Raw genomic sequence first — 24411 nt, 5'->3', positions numbered from 1 at the left:
ATCATAACCCATATAAATATTTTCATATTCATCATCACTAACTTTTGCATCACAATCACCCTAAAGAGTATCTTTCATATCAAGATTAATACAATCTAATATATAAAAATAGCCATTGTGTTATTAACATGTTGAGATTGTCAATAATGGGTTATAATATATGTAAGCTAGAAAAGATTGAGGAAAATTCCCTACAATAAAGAATCAAGAGTAGTTTAATGAACAAAAATAAGAGAGAATGGTTGTTGAAAAATAAAATCTCTTAGCGATAGTCAGTCTAATCAGGTGTTCAAGAAGTTTTACATCCTTGAAGATTTGATGTAGTTTAACAATTTTTTGCATGCATTAACACAATTTAATGATATCTTCTCCTGGTGATGAATGGAGGTGCTTTGGCTATGGTTTTCTTTCCTATCGGTACAATTGATGGTGCTCCCACCAGGGATCTGAGATCTACCATTGTTGTGTCTGGTGTGGCTGGCAATGTTTCTACCCTAGTCTCCCTTCCAACAGGCTTTTTTTCATCTACTAAGGCTTTGACCAGGCATATTCTCATGTCATTTTTTATTGTTGGGGCTTTGAATCGGGTCCAAGAATCTATTGATGTTATTTTGCCTTGTGAGTTGGATGATACCTCTTCCCTAGGTCTCCCTTCCTATTGGCACCATGTCAATTGTTGAGGCTAAAGTTGTGCCTTTAGATGTAGAAAGTTCTTTCAAACAAGTCACCTCATAGCTCAAGGTGTTTTATAAAAGGTAAAGAGTAAGAAGTCATCCTCTTGGTGGAAGGGTGCCTCTATTGAATGTTACACCATTTATAAGAAAAATCATGTTTTGGATGAGGTTGATGGTGCTGCTCCTAAAATTGATTCTGTTAATCATAAACCTAGCCCTATCAAGCCTATGGAAGGTACTCCTAGTGTTAAATAACTTGTTGCTTCTATCTCTACTAGACTTATTAAGGAAACTTAGGTGCAAAAATAGCTTCCTACATTAATCCCTTAAGGAAAGTATTGTGTGAATTCTATTTAAATCCTTATAATTTAATATTCGATATTATGTAAACAACAATATTGTAGTCAACCATGAATATAGAAAATAGATAGAGAAAGAAAACACAAAAACAAAGATATGTCGATGGGAAAAACCTTTTGATAGAACAACCCCACCCCTCAAAAAATTGCACAACGTATTATCTTCAACACAATGGTTACAACACACTTGCAATGCAAGTTCTTTCAGAACACGAAAGACACATCTAGTTGCAACAATACACTTTCACACTCAACTATCTACAACCTAAAGTCACTTATATTGTGTGCTTTCCAATTTTTAGGGCAACTTCCAAAGAAAAAATGTATTAGGGTTTTACCATTCTCTTAAAAAGTACGAAACCAAATTTTTTTTTGGGGTGATGCCTTGAACCCCATGCAATAGATGGGGACTCAAGTATACAATACTCAATGATTAATTACCACATGTCTTCACATCTTCACCCATCATCATATCTTCCAAAGATAGCTCTTACCCATGATAGGAATCTATCATAACCATTTTAGTCATGATCATCTTACACACAATTCAAGATGTCGACACATGCAAGTGGAGTGACACATCAACATGTAAACTAGATATGTATGCTCACACTTAATTACATTATTTGCAAAAAATATATTTACAGAAAAAAAAAAAAGAATAGGAATTATCCAAGGTTGAGACACCTTATTCCTCACAGACTCTTTGTTGCTACTATTAATGGCTAGATTGATACACTAAGTTCTACTGGAATCTTAGTTTCTCTAGGGGTTGTTAGTAAGTCTAGACCTAAGATTTGAATGTTAGCTCTACCTAGTCATCTATTGTTGGTTCTACTACTAAATTTTATGTTCTTGGTTTTATTGATATAGGCTCTACTACTATGGGATCTGTAAGTACTATAGGCACTGCTACTACTATAGGGTCTACAACTACTATAGGCTTTGTTGCTACTATAGGCTCTACTATTGTTTATTCATATGTTATTGGAGACTATGTTCTTATTCCAATTGAATCTAGAGTTTTTATTGGCATTCATGTTGGTATTGTAGTTGGATATGAGACTGATTCTAGTAGAGTTGCTACTATCTCTACAACTATTGCTAGTTGTTATATTATTGGCACTAGTGTTGCTACTAGCTTTGAGATGGTTGGCTTTAAATATTTTTTCTTGGGTACTTAATACATGGCTTCCCAAGATTGGTATAAGAAGGCATCTATGATGGAGGAGGGGTGGATTCCTATTATTAGAATGCATAATAAAAATTCCCCTCTTTAGTTTGATATATATGATTTGTGCTCCCATAAAAAGGGGGAAAGGAAAAGATTAATATTTTGTGTTTCTATTAGGGTGTCGAAAGATTGCGATTCATTTTAATTTGTTTCTGCCTTTCAAATTTTATGTGGTTTTAGGGTCCCATCAAAACCTATTGTTTTGGGGGATCTATTTTGGTTGGATTCCCTTTTTTGGTGTTGTCTCACCTTTTCTTGGTTCAATTCCTTTAGGTAGATCTTATTGATTATATTATGATGTGGGTTTCTTGTCCCCTTGTTTAAAACCTATTATGTTCTTTGTTTTAGGGCCTGTTCAAAACCTATTTTCTTAATAAAAAAACTCATTCTAATACTCAAGGAATGATTCATGTAAATGATAGATTGCATACCTTTTCAATTAAATCATGTAACACATACACCCACATAACCATATATCATTTACATATCATAAAACTTCAAATTAACATTGATGTAAAGCTTTTCACTTAACTAGGATTGATTAACATCAATTATTTTGACACATGTATCATTATATCATCTCTTCATTTTATTGAGCACATATTGTTACTCACCTAAAATATCAAAATACTTAAAATGATACATATATCTAAAATAGAAAAAAATGATACTATATTTAAACATAATATTTTACCTAAGTTTTATGATCATGTAACCCATCAATAATTATATTTCTATCAATTAACAAAGAAAATAATGACTAAATGTCCATAATAGTCATGTAATTATGATTACTATATAATTTTTTCACAATCATTTAATTAAAAAGAATTAATTCATTGATATATAACATTGAAACTATCAAATAATTAAAATCAATATTTATCCAAGTTAAGAATTAATAAATATCATTATTGAGCTAATAGGCTCATTTCTGTCAAACTTATCACTGTGTTGTCAAAACAATCCTACATTCTTAGACATATTTGAATAAAAAATGACCATTGTAAAAAGCATATCATACTGAGTTATTTTGGTATTCATTACATGTGGGAAGGGGTGTGACCAATAGTGATGGTAATAGAGAATCCATCCTAAAGAGAGGACAAGAGGGATTGATTACTAAAGACCCTATTCCTAAAAAAAAATTATTAAATATTTCTTGAAAGATGATCACCATTTTTTTTATTCCCTCTTATTCCTTTTGTTCTCAAAAATACATTAGATGCAAGTATTATTGTGGAGACTAATACCACTATTCTTGTTGTGATTGCATTACTTCATGCATATTCAATTTTTCTTCACCAACATTAATTCCAAAGTTGGTAAAATTAGTGAAGATTTATGTCGTAAATGAAGGACTCAACATGAAGACTTCACTTCCAACACAAACTCTAAAGTAATTAGTTTTCCAATCAACAAAGGTCTATCTATTATATCACTTAAGTAGGAGTTTAGATTTATTTTACTTTGGTTTTTAGTAATAAGCATGTTTTCCTTATCACATGTATTAGATTCAATTTTTTCATGCATTATAGTTTAGGTTTTGTGCCACCTCCTCCCATGCATAATCAAAGGCATCAATAATGCAATTTATTTTGTTTCATTCAATTATTTTTTAAGGTTATGGTTCTGAGTAGTATGTGAGTCTTTCTTGTAATGGTTTCTAACATACTAAATATTGCTACAATAAAAATTATGCTCTTCCTCCCTAATAAAAATAGTGCATACTATGTTCAAAAAATAGAGATTCCTTTTTTATTAATAAATATAGTGTTTAATAGTGTTTTCTTTTGTTGTTTCTATTAAATATCTAATTCTACATTTGGGATTAGAGCATAAGGTTTTTGGAGGCTCAGCATGACAAACAATTTGCAAATCTCAAAGTTTGATGGAGTTGATTATCAATATTGGTCAGTCAAGATGAAGACATTTTTTATTGACAAAGATTTTTGGGAGATTGTTAAATTCAGATATGAAAAGTCTGCAGATTGGGATACTCTTTGTATCATCTTAAACTGGAAGCACTTCCATGTTAAGATTGTTTAGCTCTCTAAGTAAGTTGTCTAGGGTCATGTCAAGAACCTTGAATAGGTCTTTGCATGGATCTAGTTCTTTCCCCCTATTCTTCTTTTCTTCCCCTATTTCCAACCTCTTTTCGACAACTTTCTCTAATAAACTAAAGACTTCGACTTTCTGGGTCAATGATGACCTAATGAGTCAAGGTCAAGGATGACCTTGACCCTGACCTAGGGAAGAGTTGACTCTAAGTCCAAATTTCAAGTTCCAGAGGTTTTAAGATATCAAGCTTTAGAAAGTTTCATTTTCTAGCTTTTGGGTCAGCTATTTAAAATTTCAAAATGGTAAACTCTTAAATTGCACTTAATCTAGGTCCATTTCTAGGGTTAAGGTTAATTAGGATCTAATTTTCTAATGTTGGCCTCTCTAGAAGTTTATGCCCTAGATCGCTATATAAGGAAGCCTCCTCCTCTCATTTTCTCTAACAAGAAGATATCAGTTAATCCATTATTTTCACAATCAAGAAATCATTCCATAAAGCATTTTCAAGGAAGTATCCAAGCCATTGTCTCCATTCCAGTTCTCTATTGAAGATCAAGGATTCCAACATTCAAGCCTTTGAAGGGATTTGGTTCAGGCATTCAAGATTCATCATTCAAACCCTAGATCTAACCATTGTGGTGGTATGATCTTCCTTCACAATACTTTTTTCATCTTAAAGATCCATTCATTCTTCTCTCAAGGTGGAGTCCAAGCATAAAATCATGGAGGTTTTAATCTACATTTTTGGATTTCATGTTGAAGCTTTCATATCAACATAATGGATTTAATGTTGAAGCATTCATATCAACATACTTTTTTACATTTCAAATGCAATTGCATATCTATTGAATAACATAGCTTCATTATTAGATTTACTTCTACTACTTGCTAGCATTCTTTACTTCAATTCCATTCTTAAAGTTGATTTCAAATTGGGGTTTGACAAAGGAAAACCCCTCATCCAAACAACAGAACCATTTTTTTCTTGTAGGTATAGGTATAGGACAACTAATTGAAGTTTAGATTTGAATAGTCCTTTTAGAAAACTTTTAGGATCCTTAAACCAGATTTTCATCAGAGAAGTGTAGGGCAAGGTCGACTTACCCTCAAAAGGAAAAATGTTTTCTGGAATTTCTATATCATGGCATTTCCAATCCAAAGTAGGTTGCAGAATTTTTTGAAACTATGCACAGATATTAGAAATCAACATTTTCCAGATTTTCACTACTTTGAGGTTAGTATTTTTTTTGTATTCATTCAATATTTCAAGTACATACTCTCTATAGAAGATTATAACATTTCCTCCTTTCTTCATATTCTCCATTGTTTGATTCATTTATGCATTGATCAATTCTTTTTAATTAATCAATTTGGATCATTCCTTTTAGAAATTTGGGTTAAGGATAGGTTTTATATTCCACCTCATACATAATATCATATCACATATCAATGTTTTTATCTTATTCATATTTTATTCTATTCACTTTTCAAGCTAATGAAGGAATAGTAAAGAAAGAAGATGGGAAGAAGGCAATGTCTTTACTTCACATTCAGATGACTCTTGAAAAGAGCTCGTTTCTTAGAATTGTTGATGCTCAAACAAAAAAGGAGGCCTCAAAGACTCTAAAAGATGCTTACCATGTTAATGATTAGATCAAGGATGTGAAGCTACAAAACGTAAAAAGAGAATATGAGAATTTGAAGGTGAAGGAAACAAAGAATGTGGGAGATTTTTTTGTGAGAGTCAAATATGTGGTTCATAAAATAGCCACTTTGGGTGAACCTTTGAGCCAAGATCATGTGATACAAAAGGTATTGAGATCTCTAACCCCACTATGGAATACTTTAGTAATTATTATGGAAGAAAGAAAAACTATAGCCATCCTAGAGTATGATGAGATGGTGGGATCTCTCATCCACATGAGGATAGGATAAGGGATACTTCAACTAGCATTAATGAAAAGGATTTTTCTTCCCAATTGAAAATTTCAAAGAATGATGGTGCTAGAAGAACTAATAACAACAACAAAGGCTCAAGAAGTGATCAAAATCAGAATTCTTCAATAGGAACCAAAGGAAGCAAAGGTGCTCAAGGAGGAAGAGGTAGAGGCATATCTGATAAAAGGAAAATTCAATGTTATCATTACAAAAAGTATGGACACTTTGAGAAAGAGTGTAGGATGAAATCACAAAAATGTAAATTATTCTCAAAAGGATGAGGATCCTTCCTCAAGTAATGTATTATTGTGTTATGGAAAAGTTGAAAATAATATGAATGATGTTTGGTAGGTTTATTTTGGGTGCTCTAACCATAAAAAGGTTGATGATGGTTATAGATCCAATATTACTCTTAGAAATAACATTATAATTAAGGTCATAGCTAAAGGAGCCATGGATGTTTAGACAAAGGAAGGTAAGAAAGATATATTTATTATATTACTCCCAAATAGAAGCATAGTTTATTTAGTGTTGGGATGCTATGTGAGAAGAATTATACAGTGTTATTTGAGTCTTTCTTATAATGGTTTATAATATATTGAATGCTCTTCCAATGAAAATTATGTTCTTCCTGCCCAAAAAAATAGAGCACACTTTGTTCAAAGGAGTTTCTTTTTTTATTTTTATATATACTGTTTAATAGTGTTTTTGTTTGTTGTTTCTATTATTTATCTAATTCTACAATTAGTGAGAATTATGCAATTACGGAAAAAAAAATATTTTCACTTTTGTTTGTGTGACAAATTAAATATTTTCATGTAATATTTCAAAATGTAATTCTTTATCAATTTTAATTTTGATCATTTTTAAATAAATTTATCAATATTGTAATTATCAAGATTATTTTATTAATTAATTTATGTTAGTTTTATTTCTTAAATAAAATGATTTATTTTTTACTTATATATAGGGTTTTAAGTAGCCTAAAATGTTAGAATTATATTATAATTATCTTATGCATTTTTTTTGAGTTGCAAAAGATTAAAATCGAGTTTTATTTTCTATGTTGTTAAATATATGTTTGTATTTTTTTTGTAATTAAATTATATTGAATTTTATTAGAAAAAAATTGGAGCGCTTTAATAAATTTTGTCACCTAGTAATTTTTTATTTTTTTTATACATATGCTTTACTATATGAAAAATTTTGTTATGTATGAAATTATATATAATCAAATTTCTTTCTTTGTTTCCATTAGTTTTAAATATTTATCTCAATTAATTTTTCATATTGTTAACCATTTGGTGTTTATATAAAGTGAAGCTCAAATATTTTCATAATTTATTATGTAGATAAAGAGTCTAAGATTTGGCAATTCATCAAGGAAAAATAAATTAATTTATGTCATATTTCTTAACTAATTAAGACATCATTTTTTCTTTCTTCTAGTTTGTGGAGCATCTCATGCTATTTTAAATATCACTTTAGAAAATTATTGTAAAAAGGGAATTTGTGGGGTATATTTCAAATCTATTTGATGTTTGTATTGGAAGAGAGGATCAATAATAAATATTAATTTATTTAACATCATTTAAAAACATTAAAATCATACATACATACATACATACATATAGGAAAGCATCATAAAATTTAGATAGACATTTATTTTTTATATTATCCAAAAGAAGAAGACTCCAAAACATTTTTAGGAAATCATTTTTAAAAAGATCTAACCAATGTTATGTCAATTTGTTTTCTACTCTGTCAAAAAGACTTTAACATGAAGATATAGCTAGCTATGTTTCAATGAAACAAATATGTAACTAAAATATGAGCATGACTTTTTAAATTATAATATTTCATATAGTTGGAGGAAGATAATCAAATGATTATCATGTTTTTTTAGAAACTTATTTGGAATATAAAGTTATAATTAATCCTTGTTTTAATTATTAGGTGAAAAGGAAATATTGTTTGATAATATTTATATATTGAATTTTATAGAGAGTTTGTAGGCATCTTATTTCTTTTGGAAATTTTTTAGAAAAATAATAATAATATGTACATGATTTATAGGAAAAAATAAATAAGTGTTAGTAAGTTTAAACCTCTTAAAAATATTGATTAATTAAGTTCATATAGATTTTCATATCAGTACTTATCTAATTTCTTAAAATTTCATTGCTAAACATTCTAATCAATATTTGAAACAAGTGCCATAAAATAGCTTAGTATTTGCCTCAATTTTTTATAGTTTTTAATATAATTCTAATTTTCATTTAATAAATTGATTATAGTATATCAAATATTTTAATTAATACAAATCTTATATATTTATAATTTTATATTGCATCTATATCATATGGTACTATTATAAAACAACTATAATATCAAAATAATAATATTTTAATAATATATAATACTGTTTCTTACAAGATTATATAATATAGGTATAATTTTTTTTAATATTTTAGTTGAATGGAAAAAAAAAAGTAATTGTAAAAAATATAATATTGAAAGTATAGAGATCTAAACTATCTTATGATGAATAAAAATACTTAATAAGATTCAAAATGATTCATCCAATCAAAACATAAATGAGTACTTTATAGAAATTATTTAGTTAAAAAAATTGCATCTAATTATTAACAACCGATCATATAATTAAATTTGGAAATGATAAATTTAAACTAATAGAAACAATATGTTTTAATCACAAAATTATCACAATAGTACTTAGCCTTCTGCAAGTACTAATAAGAATCTCTATAATTTGAATAGGAGACATAGTGGAGAGATATTAAATTTTTTAATTACTAAACATTCTATTCAATATTTGAAATAAGAATCTGTATGATTTGAGTAGGAGGCGTTTTGAAGAGACATCAAAAGTTTTATACTATTTTATTAAAAGCATTCATTCTATGAGTTTACTGGAGATAAAATTATATTCAACATATGGGACCTGTCAATGGCATATGTTAGGATTATATACTCCTTGTATAAGAACATATTGATTGATATTATAATTATCAGGGATTGAAAAACCCGGACACTTTAATAAGTCTGACCAATGCTTTATAGCTGAAATATTTTTATCTTGAAATATAAATTATTACTCTCTATTAACCCTACAGTAGCAGAAGAGGCATCATAGATGACTACTAGCCCCATGATTTTAGAACTCGTGGCTTAAGACTTGAACTTCTTCACTCATTATGAGCACCCATTCCATCCATCTTCGTTATATTCGTCTACTTAGCTAGCTTAATTGTATCATCTACTGCAACGAGAACCACTCCATAATAAAAATCAACAAGGAAACAAATAGAGAACTTTTAGTTGTTTAACAACTTAGGCATGTATACTAAATAAAATGCCATACGCAGATGCAATGTACATTACAGTATTTATATAAACAACACCAAGTTAATATTCAATCTAAATTTTTTGTTTCGGGAATTGGCTTTTCCATAATCTGGATTTGAATTTTTTTACATTTGTTTCAAAATTGGAAAAGTGGAAGTTAGCCTTCTAATTTTGTCTCAAAATCAGGTTATCAGACTTCCTACTAGCAACTAGGAATTGAAAATCAAAACCTTGTTATGTTTTTTGAGGAGTGTGAAAAAATGAGATTGGATTATTTTTTGAAGTCTGTCTTTAACTCCAAGCTTACCCATAAAAATGTACCTATCCACTCATCTTCCAATGAAACAAAGATACAAATAAAATCCCAAAAAAGACTGGAGCACAGGTTTTAATTATATAAAATCTTGAAACAAACAATCTTATATTTCAAAATGATAGCTACAGGTAGTTCCAACATGAAATGGGTTTTGTAATACTAAAAGCCAAGGACAGTAAAAGTAGTTTGGGATCCATGTGTTGATAATAAACAAAATGTACTGAATATCATAATAGTTGCAGTTAAAGCATTAAAGAATTAAAGAATATATTATAAGTAAAGAACTAAAGCGTATATTCTGTGAATCTATGGGTTCCAGCTATAAAATTTGTGACATAATTATTAGAAACAACTTTCGTAGGATAAAAGAATTATCAATAGCATTTACACCTTTCTCGATGAACTGTAATTGAACACAAAAATATAATACATTTAAGTCTGGAAAATGGAATCTCAACTTGAAGTTCCCAGTGGGCGGCTACTTATAATATTCAAAATTTTCAACATAGACAATGTCTTTTAATTTTCGAGGCAGTATAACAGTACTAAGTTACATAAAGTATCTAGAAGAGAAAATTCTTAGAATTTCCTCCCGCAAAGAGTACCTAGTTGTTTTTGAGATTTATATATTCTTTTTTGAAGTACACCTTTTCATACATTGTATAAAGAAATGATACAACTTTCCTAAAATTTAATTGTAACGAAGGAAAATATGTAAAGAAATATATGTCCTGTTCCAGAATACGCAAAGCCAGTATATGGGCTGTCTGAGCTTTCAAATGTGTTAGTAAACACCAAATACGACTAGATTAATAGTAAGAGATACTAAAATCAAATTTTAAAATTAATATTAGCCTCACGAAAGATACTGTTATGCTGCAGAACTGTTATGAGTCACTAATTCAATTCAATGATTTTGCTGTCTACTATATATAGATAGATAGATATACATATATGTATATGAAGATATATCTACATATGTACATATATATATATATATATGTGTGTAATGTCAAGAGTAATCATTATTGAAGCATTTATTTTTATTTAATTGCAAGGTTATTTTAATCACAGTTGAGATTGATGAAAATAGGTGCCTGATTAGTTTAGGAATAATATATATAGGTATATAAACTCACCACACTTTTAATTTTTCTATTTTTGATAAGGTTTGTATTCAATTATTTATTTATTTTTAAATATTATAGTTGTATAAAGTTTCTATAAAATTGTAGTTGTATATGCATTCTATAAAGTTGTAGTTGTATAAAGTTACTATAAAATTATTCTTCCAACATTTTATTTTTTAGTTCTATACATTGTATATTTGCATCACTTTAAGGATATTGTTACATAAATTGTTATATTCAGGAGTAGAGTTATGGTTAGAGTTAGAGTTAATGTTAGGGTAGAACTAGAGATAGGGTTAGCATTAAGATTAAAATTAGGGTTAGGGTTAGGGTTATAATTAGAGCTAGAGTTAGGGTCAGGATTAGATTTACAGTTAGAGTTAGAGTTAGAATTAGGGTTAGGGATAGGGTTAGGTTTAGAATTAGTGTTAGAGTCAAGGTTACAGTTATTGTTAGGGTTAGAGTTACGATCAAGATTAGAGTTACAATTAGAGTTAGAGTTACAATTATAGTTATGGCTAGGTTTAGGTTTAGAATTAGAGTTAGAGTTAGGGTTAGGGTTAGGGTTAGGGTTAGGGTAATAATTATGGTTAGGGTTAGAATTAGGGTTACGGTCAAAAAATAGAGTTAGGATCTAAGTTAAAATTAGGGTTATAGTTAGGGTTAAAATTAGGGTTAGAGTTAGGATTAGGATTAGGGTTGCAATTAGAGTTAGGGTTAGCATTAGGGTGAGGGTTACAATTAGAGTTAGTGTTAGTATTTTTGTTAGAGTTAGAGTTAGAGTTAGAGTTAGAATTAGAATTAGGGTTAGGTTTAAGGCTAGGGTTAGAATTAGAGTTAGAGTTAAGGTTCAAGTTATAGTTAGTTCTTGAATTAAAATTAGAGATATAGTTGGGGTTAGGGTCGAATTTAGGGTTAGGGTTAGGGTTAGACCTTAGAGTTAGAATTAGATTTAGTGTTACAGTTAGAGTTCGGGTTAGATTTAGTGTTAGAGTTAGAGTTAGGGTTAGAGTTAGGGTTATTCTAGTATTAAAATAAGGGTTAGGGTTAGGGATAGAGTTATATATATTCTTAGGGTTAGGATTAGGGGTAGGGTTAGAGTTAGAGTTAAGGTTAGAGTTATAATTAGAGTTATAGTTATACTTAGGGTAAGAGTTAGATTTAGAGTTAGAATTAGGATTACAATTAGGGGTAGGGTTAGGGTTAGAATTAGAGATAGAGTTAGTGTTAGGGTTAGAGTCAGAGTTAGATTTAGGGTTAGAAATAGGGTTAGGGTGGGTATTAATGTTAGAGGTAGAGTTAGGGTTAGAATTAGTGGTAGGGTTAGGGTTAGGATGAGAATTAGAGTTAGAGTTAGAGTTAGGGTTAGGGTTATAGCTAGGATTAGAGTTATAGCTAAGGTTAGAATTATGTTACGATTAGGGCTAGAATTGGGGTCAGGGTTAGAATTACTATTAGGGTTATATAAGGTTAGGGTTAGGGGTAGAATTAGAGTCAGAGTTAAAGCTAGATTTTTAGTTCAAGTTAAAGTTAGGGTAAGAATTAGGGTTACAAATATAGTTAGGGTTAGAGTTAGATTTAGGGTTAGGGTAAGGGTAAGAATTATGGCTAAGACTAGAATTAGGGTTACAAATAATGTTAGGGTTAGAATTAGGAATAGGGTTATGATTATGGTTAGAATTAGTGTTAGGGTTAGAGTTAGAGTTAGAGTTAGAGTTAGAGTTAGAGTTAGAGTTAGAGTTAGAGTTAGAGTTAGTGTAAGGGTTAGAGTTAGAGTAAGGCTTAGGGTTAAAGTTGGGGTTGGAATAAGGGTTAGGGTTAGAATTAAGATTAAAGTTAGGATTAGCCTTAGTTACACAATTAGAGTTAGGGTTAGCATTAGTCTTATTTTTACGATTACTATTAGTGTTAGTATTAGTATTAGTGTTAGTGTTAGTGTTAGTGTTAGTGTTAGTGTTAGTGTTAGGGTTAGGGTTAGATTTTAGGTTAGATTTGGTGTTAGGGTTAGGGTTAGGGTAAGGGTTAGAGTTAGAGTTAGGGTTCAAGTAAGAGTTAGAGGTAGAGTTGGGGTTAGGGTTCAATTTAGTGCTAGGGTTAGGGTTAGGGTTAGAGCTAGAATTGGGGTTGAAATCAAGGTTAGGATTAGAAATGGAGTTAGACTTATAATTAAGGTTGGATCTAGTTATAGGGTAAGGGTTAGGGATATAATTAAAATTGGGTTCACGTTAAAGTTAGAGTTAGGGTTAGGGTTAGAAATAGAGCTAGAGTTAGAATTAAGGTTAGAATTAGGGTTATTGTTAGGGTTAGGGTAAGGGGTATAATTAGAGTTAGAGTTAGGGTTATGATTATGATTAGATTTATGATTAGCAGCCTACCTCACAATAGGTGTATAATAATCATGCCAAACACCATACTTAGGAATTGTATATTCAATCTAACGAATATTTTCCCACCATGAGGTGCATTAATTTTGTCAACCCAGGGATGTATACTTGAAATGGTCAGCAAAATATGTGCACTAGGTTTCTTAATAAGTCATTATCCTAATGCTATACGAAATTAAAATGCAAGGAAAGAACCTACACTAGTGTTGTAGAAAACTAACACCACACTTAACTCTTTACTGAAATAAATACTAAAAATGAAATGAAATGCTAACATATATTCCAACTCAATTCATGTACTATAACTATTCCTACAGATGCTATAGGAACACTCACAAAGTATGATGCTACAGGAAGGAAGTTATAACTTCTACCTGCAATACTAAAAATGCTTGAAAAGAAATCTATACTACTCTAATCTAGTCCACCTCCCAAGTGGACACCCTTGGTTGTCTTCTACTAGTCTAGTAACATAGAACGTAAACTTGGAGCTATTTCATTATGTTCTAGAAATTCCTTACATGAGAACAATACATAGAGGTGTAAAAATAACTCACTGCAAGAGTCAATAGTTTCTTGTCATAAACTTTCTTCTAACTTTTTAACATTATTGGTCTAATCTCTATAAATAGAAGATCAATGCTTATTCAGCAACATGAAAGAAAAATAAACTAACATCAAATCGACAAGAGAAAAAGGAAGAAAAGATAGCAGCGCAAGCTAGGAATAATAAAGTTTACACAACCACTTTGTCACAATAATAAATGTAGAGAAATATAATAGTTCTTCATAGCTCCTCCATATTAGTGATCATGTCCCTTGGTACCATTATGACTCTTTCCACTGTAGCTTAACACATTTTCTCCTTGAATGCTTCCAATCATCTTTAGCTCCCTTTGTTAATAGGTTAGTTATTATACAAAGATATTTTCAAATAAGCATGTTATCAAATTAAATTCAAATATAAGAACACACATTTTGATAGTTATATGAAATACTAAATTATATATATAATATTGGAAAAATATAACATACTATGTACCCATAGGTTATTCATTAGTTCAAGTAAACATAGGTTCACAAATGTCTTGGTGGAAGTAAAACAAAGTGTTTAAAACTATCATAAAATAGAGGCAATAATTAGCATCATCATTTTGCCCCTCGTAAACTGATGCTTGTCCTTAAGCATTACATTTCATAGTCAATGACCTAAATTCCCCAGGTTTAGTCCTTCCTTTTTTGCTGCTCTTGAAGGTGTAGTAGAATCCTCATGTTCTTTCCCAAACTTTTCTTCTATTTTCCTCTTGTAGCTTTTCAAGTCTATCAGCATTAATATCATACACAGGCCACATGAACATTGGAGATTGCATAGTGAGTGGGCACCATAGTTCTGGCCTAGCCTGTTTCCCTAAGTCTATATACTTTGGAACTCGGTGAAGGGTGGCCTTTAAGTTGATAGGACTATGTGTTTGTGATCTTTTAAGTGTCTCAGGTAATCTAGCCCACCTACTTTTAGCACCAACCATGGCTCTATGAAAAGTAAGGTAGGTTCTCATATTCTACATACACCTTGGTTTCGGCAATAAAGATTCTATCCCTTACTCCCTTTTTCTTATCCCCATAAATTAATCTAAACTATTCCCTAAGAACTTCTTCTAGTTTACTACTCTCAGCTCTTAATGACAAGAGCTTTGTTCTTTCCTCATCTCTATAATTATTCAATTGTCTATCATAACTAGCTTCATTATGCATCCAAGACATCAAATCTCTTAGATGTATATCCACTATATAGGGTAAGGGATTCCATTGAGTTTCTGCTAGAATGATAAAATTGTGCACGTATAACTCATAAAGCAAGTTCTACTACTAGGATGGTAGATTCTAGTATAAACCATAGAATTCCTGAGCTGATTTGAATTCTGCATTTATGTTCTTGAGGTTTAGCATAAGTTAGAATAAAAGGAATTGTTCCTTTAAACACATAGCATAAATCCAAGGTGGTTGTCTACAAGCAAGTGCTTGATCAGACAATTTGAGGGCATGATCCATCCTTTTCTTTTTGTTTTCCAATTGCTCTTTCAATTCTATAAGTTCCTCACCTAGAGACACTATGTCTTTCTTCATTTTCTTCCTCTCTTCTTCCCATAGTGTTGCAAAAAACATATATTGTCCAAACAATTGGAAAAGAAGTTTTTGCAAGGTAATAGAACTACTACCCTCTTAATAGTTCCTTTTCCTTTTCCTTTGTTCCTTCCATAACTACCTTACAAAATATGTAATCCATGTTGGTTTCTAGGAAACTAGGCCAGTGTTTGAATAGATTGACTCATTCATTATGGGAATTGTTGGTTGGCCTGCTGGAGGATCATTTTGATTTTCATTTATTTCAACCCTACATTCCTCATTAGGGTTTTTAGGAATGTTTTTATTTTTAGGGTGAGAAGGAGAATTATCGAGAATAATTTGTACTAGGGATTCTTTAGTAGATGATTTGGACGAAGTAGACTATGCTTCTATTATCAATTTAGAAATTTTTCTCCTCATTCTAGGACTTCTTCTCACAAAGGTCTCTTCTAATATCATAGCCTTCTTCCTACTTCTTCCTTTTGATGTCTCTACTACAAGAGTAACTGCTGTAGAACCCATCTTAGTTTTCTTTTATTGTGTGACTGTAGGGTTTGGCTTTTCTTCTACCGAAGCCAAGGTCTCCTCTTTTAATTTCTATTTTCTCTTTGCTTGGGTAGAGATAGGTTTTTGCATCTCTTAAATAGGTAAAGGCACAGTTTCTTGCACATTCTCTTGCACATTTTCTTGCACATTGTCAGCTTTAGCATCTTGAGTGCTTTGCTCAGTAAGTTCATCAATGGGAACTAGATTCTCCTCACTGGGTTGTTCATTAAGGACAGCTTGGGGTTGTAGGGTTTTAGCTTGGAAAAATTTAGTCCATGTCATAGGAGAGGCATCCCTAAGTGATCTTTCTATGAGTAATTTAATTAGGGCATGATGGGTGAGAGAATTGTCCTTTCCCATTTTGGTTTCTTCAGCACTAATGCATAACATGTTATACAAGAAATTGGGAACATTTACTAGACAATTGTACCTTATATAGCTAAACAATTTAAAATGATGTGCATGTAAATATGAAAATATCCGTTCACAGATGAGGTACTTGATAATATGCATAGCCAACTCATTGTATGGCAGCAAAAGATACATCCTTTTGCAACCTTGCTTGGTAATATCCAACTGAGGATCAGTTGGTATGACAAACTAAGCCCTAGCTGATATTGCATCATGAGTATTAGGATAATGTTTTCCTATTCCTAGTAACCCAGTTACTTCATCTATTCACTCTTTTATAGAAATAACTATTAAACCCCATACAATGGCTTCTCCTTCATTAAATGTTCTTGTAAACTCCACAATTGGTTCTTCATCAAATGCATTAAACTTAGGAAATACCCTAACTAGCCACATGCTTTAAATCTTCTCACTACTTCTACATCTAAGAGTAAAATAGTATGCTCCACTAGTTCTTGTTGTTGTAATTGTCCAGCCATTCTACCTAACAATTTCACTCTCTGCTCTGTTTGCACTATTTCTCTTCTATGAATTTATGCTTTTAGACCTATTTTCACATTTCATTTTTTTTAGCTAATTAATGTCATAACAATTCACTATGAGCAGCAATAATGTAGTTTATCATAGATATTGGAAAACTGTCTAAAAATAGAATTTGGATCACTTGAAAATTAAATATGGGTCATATGATAGCCTGACAGTATAGAATCATTCAAGAATAAGGGGTACGACACCTAGACACTTATGTACTTATAGAAATTGATTTTCATAAAAGAAGTATAAAGGTTTGGGAAAAATCTTCATGAATAAATAAAAATTTCATTGGGTTTCAATAACCTTCCCTACCACCTATGCAATATGGATAAGTGTCCACATTTGTCAGACTTAGTATAGGGTATGGAATTGGTATAACATTGCCATAATATAAATAATGCAGTATTATATATAACCAACAAAATCAATGTACTGTAAATGAATTAAGATTTGAAAAGATTATACCTATGAGTTTATTGTTTCATGTACCAAAAGTAGAAAAAAGTACATCAACATTGACAGCATACATTAGCAAACTTGTGGTGTTTATTGAAAACATTGGAAAATGATGACGTGGAAGGTAGGTGCGTGGTAGGTAAAGAAGTGAGATGAGTTGGAAAAGAAGAATTAGAAGATGAATGGAGAAATTTGGAACTTTATGTAGAAATAAAGTTTTTATTATGGGGCATGCATGAAGAAATTAATATTGAAGAGTTGCTGGCATGATCTTAGCACCTTGTGCTATAGGAATAGTTACCTAGTGTGCATTTGAATTTGGTTGTTGAAACTACTATAGGAAGTCCTCCTTTTTTGGGGGCTATTTATATAACTTGAGTCTATGACCATTGACTAATAATTTAAAAGGCACTATATCAATGGTGGTTAATTGAACAACTCCATTTTCAAAGACATGGTTAATTTCATATGGACCCAACCATCTTGTCTATAGCTTGCCTAGCATATCTTTAAATTTGGAATCATATAGTAGTGCCCAGTCACAAACTTGAAATTATTTATTGCTAATGTGGGAGTCATGCCATTATTTTCTTTGCTTCTATAAAATTTTAGTGCATTTCAGAGTAGCCTTGTGCATTTCATCCAAGGAATTAAGATGTAGAAGATGTTCTCTCTATGCTATAAGAAGTTCAACGTTCAACTCCAATGTAGTTCTTAATGTTTTATGTTCAAATTTAACAGGGAGCATTGCTATAGGAGGTAAAATTGTGTGAACCCTATAGTTGTCTTCCATGTTGTTTTGTAGCCCCAGACAACTTCTAGTAATGTGCTATTCCAATCCCTATGTTGCAAATGAGTTGTTTTTGTCAAGATAGCTTCTATCTCCCAATTTGTGACTTTTTCTTGTCCATTAGTTTGAGGTTGATAGGAACTTTATTTCTAGTGCTTGATATTATATTATTTCATCAATTATGTGATCAGATTAGAAGTAAATTGTGCACCTTGGTCAATGACTAGTTCTTTTGGTACATTGTAGTGAGTGAAAATTTCTTCATATAGAAATTTTGCAACTTTATTATCATGAGAATGTTTCATGGATTTCATTTCAACCAATTTTGTTAGGTAGTCAATGTACACAAGGATATATGATTTCCCATTGGATGGAGGACCAATTAGACCAATGAATTCCATACCCCATTTGTCGAATGGTGTTAATGCCAATTGTGGATTGAGACGCATTTCATCTATTCTGGTTGGTTCACCCATCCTTTGACACTTGTCACACTTTCGTGTATAGTTGGCTACATGTTTGTGAAGCATAGGACAATAGTAACTAATTATAAAAAAATTCAAGGCTTTACTTTTTGTTGCAAAGTGCCCTCCATATGGTTCATTATGACATTCATGTAGAATATCATATGTTTCATCCTCTCTCACACATCTTCTCATAGCTTGATTAGGTCCAGTGTAAAATAAGATATTATCAATCCAACAGAAATGGAAACATTTCTCTACAAGAATCTTCTTTTAGTTATAAGAGAAATGTTATCGCATTTTATTAGTTGCAATGTAGTTAGCAATGTCTGCATACCATGGAGTTTGAATAGTAATATGAAATAATTGCTCATCTAGAAATGCATCATCTACCAGAGTAGTGTCATTCTCATCATGATGGATTCATGATAAATAATCAGCTACCACATTGGCTCTTCTAGGCTTATCAACAATGGTTGTATCAAAATTTTGCAAGAATAGTAACCATCCATCTAATCGGCCTATTATAGTAGGTTTGTTTATGAGATATTTAATTTTTGCATGATCAGTATGAACAAATATGGGATAGCTAGTTATGTAATGCTAGACTTTGTTCAAAGCATAAATTACTACTAATAGTTCTTTTTCAGTCACTGTGTAGTTTAATTCTGGTCCATGAAGGCTCTTGCTAATATAATATATTGCATTTTAAAGAGTTTGAGATTGTTGTCCTAGAACTACACCTATGGCATAGTCAAGAGCATTTGTATATATGTGAAAAGAAAAAGTCCAATCAAGGCCTTGTAAAATTGGGGCTATAGTGAGAATTTTTTTAAGCTATATGAAGGCTTCATTGAATTCTAATGTCCAAATAAATTTAGCTTCTTTGGTCAGTAATATATACAAGGGACTAGCTATTTTTTTGAAGTCTTTTATGAAATGTCTATAATATCCAACATGACCTAAAAAAGATCTTACATTTTTTGGTTTTGTAGGTATGGTAAATGTTTGAATTACCTCTATCGTAGCTAGATCCATTTGTATTCCTATAGCTGATATGAAATGACCAAGTACCACACCTTCCTACATGAGCATGAAATATTTTTCACTATTAAGTGCCAAATTATGTTCTTGACACCTTATTAGAACTTTTTCAAGATTCATCATTACTTCTTCAAAGGTGACTCCAAATGTTGTGAGCTAATATATATATATGAAGTCATGTGATATATCAACAAAGATGCTAATAAGAGCTCTTTGAAATGTTGCAGGAGCATTACATAGACCAAATGGCAAAACAGAGAATGAAAAAGTACCCCATTGGCATGTGAATGTGGTTTTATCTTGGTCTTCAAGAGCAATACTGATTTGACTATTAACCACTATACCCATCTAGAAAAGAGAAATACTTCTTTCCAACTAGAGTGTCTAGAACTTGATCTATGAATGGTAAAGGAAAGTGATCCTTTTTAGTGGCCTTGTTCAATTCTTTGTAATCTACACAAATCCCCCATTTCCCTCCTATTTTGGGCACTATGACCAGGGGTAATGCCCATCTACTATCAAATATACAATAAATAAAACTAGTGTCAAGCAATTTTTGCAATTCATTTTTAACTATTTCTCTCAGGTTGGAATTTATCCTTCTCTAGGGTTGACAAAGTGGTAGACACCCTTCATTGATGTATATTCTATGAGTGCATAATATAGGACTCAAGCTTTTCATATCAACATAATCTCATGCAAAAGCCTTTTCATGCTTTTGAAGTAGCTTTGTTAACTATTCCATTTGTGTGGATGTTAATTGAGGAATAATATGAAGATTATGACCTTTGGACATCTCAATAGTAGTGGTAGACTCTATCATAGCAGCTTCAAAAATTGGACATGTATCTAATTCAAATGGTAGAATTTGATGAAGAATGTTTGGTTCTTTGACTAAAGTACAATTCTCATCACATTCCTCATATGTGGTTAATTCTTTTTGCCTAGATATCATATTGCCTCGATTCCTACCTTTTTGATGCTATGGCTATTTTCAAAATATGCCTCATTTTAAGCATTAAAATGGTCATTTCCTCTTAGATTTTTTGAGAAATTTTTTCCTTCAATATCTCTGGCTTGTTCCTAGCTCCGCTTGACACTTTGAATTTTCAAAATCTAGCTTCCAAGTCTAAAGTTATCGCAGGTTAATGGAAGAACCAAAAATATTTATTTTCAATCACATCATTAAACATTAACCTCTCAAAAGTTTAAGGTTAAGCTGCAAATTACATATTTTGGAGATGGTTAATAAACCCCTCCAAAATTACATATTCTCTCCCTCATCATTAACCTTTTATAAGGTTAAGGTTAATCTCTAAAATACATATTTTGGAGGTGGTCAATTTAACCTCTTTGACTAAGTTGATAAAGATTGGAGATTGAAAGATGAGTCATATCTGCATGAAAACATGACAAAATCATGGTGAAATCTCCTGGAAAATCTTGAGAAGTAAAGATGGAAGAAATATGAAACAATAGAACTACAAAATATAATTAATTGTAACTCAACCAAAATCTCTTGCCTTGGCATCAAATGCACATCCACTCTTCCCCTTCTAGAGTATGAAGTCAAATAAATCAATGTGAAACAATGGAAAATAAAGAATGTGCATAGTTAGATGGAGTTTTCCTTACCACTATAGTAGAATTATTTTATTAATGAGAAGCTCAATCTTTTGAAATATGTATGTTGAATGAAAAATACTAGGCAAGTAGATCCATAGTTATTCAATTAGGATGGGGTCTGACTCAAATGTTGTTGTTGGAACTGCCCTTGACAACATGTATGGAAAATGTGGTCATATAAGTAGTGCATGTCTTGTATTTGATAAAATGCCTAAAAAAATGTGGTGACATGAAATTCAATTATTGTGGGGCATGCTCAAAGAAATGTTGATGAAGCCATGAAAGTCTTTGCTAAAGTGTAGTAGAAAAAATGAAACCAGATGTCTTGACATGGAATGTTATGATCATAGGATATGTACAGAATGAATAGGTTGAGAAGGCCTCGAAATTATTTTCTCAAATGTAAATGGAAGGTATGAAGCCAACAGTGGTCTCATGGACAACAGTTATTGTAGGTCATGCTCACAGTAGCCAAGGTGAGGATGCCTTGAAGTTCTTTTATGATACGTTAATGACAAGAGCAGAGCCAAACTGGGTGACCATTGCCAGTATTCTACTAGCATGTGCTAGCCTAGTGGTATTGGAACAAGGCCTCACATGCAGCTTACTAAACTAAACAACAATAGCTTCTCTCTCATTCAGAGGACCATTTCTTAGTGACCTTTGCTTAATGTAAGAGTGGTGACAGTTGTAGTACTAGTTGAAATAGATAAGTTGCAAGAAAAAGACTCAAATTCTTATTCATCTCTTTTGGAGATTTCTAGATCACTGAAATGTTTGGCCTCCACGTTTTGATGCTTCACTATTATTGGACGACACCACCATAGTAATGAGAAAGAAGATTGCAAGTCCCAATAACAATTTAGTGTGAGGATTAGAAGTAATTGATACCATCAAAATAGCTATGGAAAATAATTGCAACAAGACTATTTCTTGTGTAGATATCATCACTATTGTTGCTCATGGTTTAGTGCTCTTTAGCTAAGGCCCCAATTGGTCAGTTCTTCTAGGAAGAAGAGACGCCACAATTGAAAGCTCAACAACACTCAACATTGTTATCCCCTCCCCATTTGACAATCTCACCATAATCATTTCCAATTTTTTAGTAATGGGCCTCAATGTTGCAGATGTGGTTTCTTTATCAAGAAACCACATGATCAGGCATGCCTGATGTGCAACTTTCAATAACTACCTATTTGGCTTTAATGGTAGTAGAAGCCCTAATTGAAAAATAGAATCAACAATGCTTGCAACACTATAGACCACATGCCCTCCATTTGGAGACAACAAAAGACTGGCAGCTCTTGATCGTCAACCAAGGGACTAGTTTGATAATGCCTACTTCAAGAATATTCAAAACACAATGGACTTTTGTAGTCTGATCAAATACTTTACTCAAGTTAGAATGCTCAAACCAAGGCTTTGGTAGACACCTACAATGCATCCCCAGCCACCTTCATTACTAATTTCATAAATTCCATGATCAAAATGGGAAACATAAGCCCACTCACTAGTACTACCAGTGAGATTCGCACCAATTGTAGGGTTGTGAATTCTTAGCAACCAAGAATCAAATCAAGAGGAGCTGATGTGAAAAAAGTGTTTGAAGGAATGCCTCATGAAAATAGAACTTAATGAGACTTCATGATTACTGGGCTTACACAAATTCAGAGACTGGATGAAACCCTACGAATCTTCTATCATATGCAATCATTTGGTCAAAAGCCTAATGCCACTTCATCACCTACTATTATCTTAGGTTATAGAAAGCACAAGCATTGAGATGAAGCCGTGGAAGTCTTTTCTAAAATGCAAATAGAAAATGTGAAACAAAATACACACCCTTGTTAGAGTTCTACAAGCATGTGGTCACTTAAAAGTTCTAGAAATGGGATATGCTTAGAATGGCCTTCTAAGTGATGGATTGGATCTCTTTGAAAAAATGAAAATTATAGCATGGTTGAAGCAACTAAATGGGGATGGAAACAATGCAAGGAAGAAATTGCAACATCATCAAGAATGCACCAATCAAATTCTCAAGGGAGCTCTAGCAATTAATAATCAAGTCTTGTCAAAAATGGAGGTTCCCAACATTTATTTAGAAACTCTTCCAAAGAATGGGAAGCTAGCCTTGGTGATATCATATATCGGTATGTAGTAGCACAATAAGATAGAAATGCCTTCATTAATAAAGTGATGTAATTTGGATAAATAATCTAAATATCAGAAGGTGATTGATAAGGATTGATTATTCAATCTTCTTACTAAAGTATGTAAGTTCTAAGTTTAAAGTAATTCTTGGTTAATATTCTACATGTTAATTAACCTCAACCAAATCATGTATTTGGGAAGTAGTTATTAACCATGAAGAGGCAGTTCTTAACCTTGCTGTCTATATAAGGAGTCATTTTTGCCTTTTTAGGGGACTTTTTGGACTTTAGAGAAAGGGAGCATTGTGCAAAAAAATTGATTAGAAGATGATATTTGGAAACTATGTACAAATTTTGTCTTTATAATAAAAAATTCCTCTTAGGTTCTTGGTGCAAGAAAATGACAGAACATGCAATTTGAGTTCTCTTCTTTCAAATCTAAATCGTTAGAAATGTTACTTCTCTTCATAGTGAGGATTCTCATGGTATTGTGTAGATGTTTATGAATCTTTGGATCAACATTGTGCTAGTAATAGTTCTCAAGCATAGATCTTGATTGTTGTTGTTAGCAGTTTACATTAAATTCAAGGAAGTTGTCAAGTTTTGAGGTGCATTCATCATCATGAGCTTTCTCAGCTTTTAAAGTTTGATTTCATATTTATTCAAAAATTTCAAAATTATATCATGTGAGGGAGTTGCCCCTCTAAACTTAGAGGAAGGCCAGATATCAAGGACCTATCCAACTATTGTGAATGGTTTTCCACATACACTCCATTGGACCATTATTATAGTGACAAATCT

General features: G+C 31.6%; 1 pseudogene; it reads left to right on the top strand.

Annotated features, from left to right (window-relative positions):
- Positions 1-21866: 21866 nt before the first annotated feature.
- Positions 21867-23020, top strand: LOC149546454 (peroxidase 54 pseudogene; annotated as a pseudogene).
- Positions 23021-24411: the final 1391 nt, after the last annotated feature.

This window comes from Cupressus sempervirens, chromosome 7 (genome assembly GCF_028749045.1).
Source record: "Cupressus sempervirens isolate cs-2001-9-10 chromosome 7, ASM2874904v1, whole genome shotgun sequence".
Classification (NCBI taxonomy): domain Eukaryota; kingdom Viridiplantae; phylum Streptophyta; class Pinopsida; order Cupressales; family Cupressaceae; genus Cupressus; species Cupressus sempervirens.
This window is presented reverse-complemented; position numbering and strand designations above follow the sequence as displayed.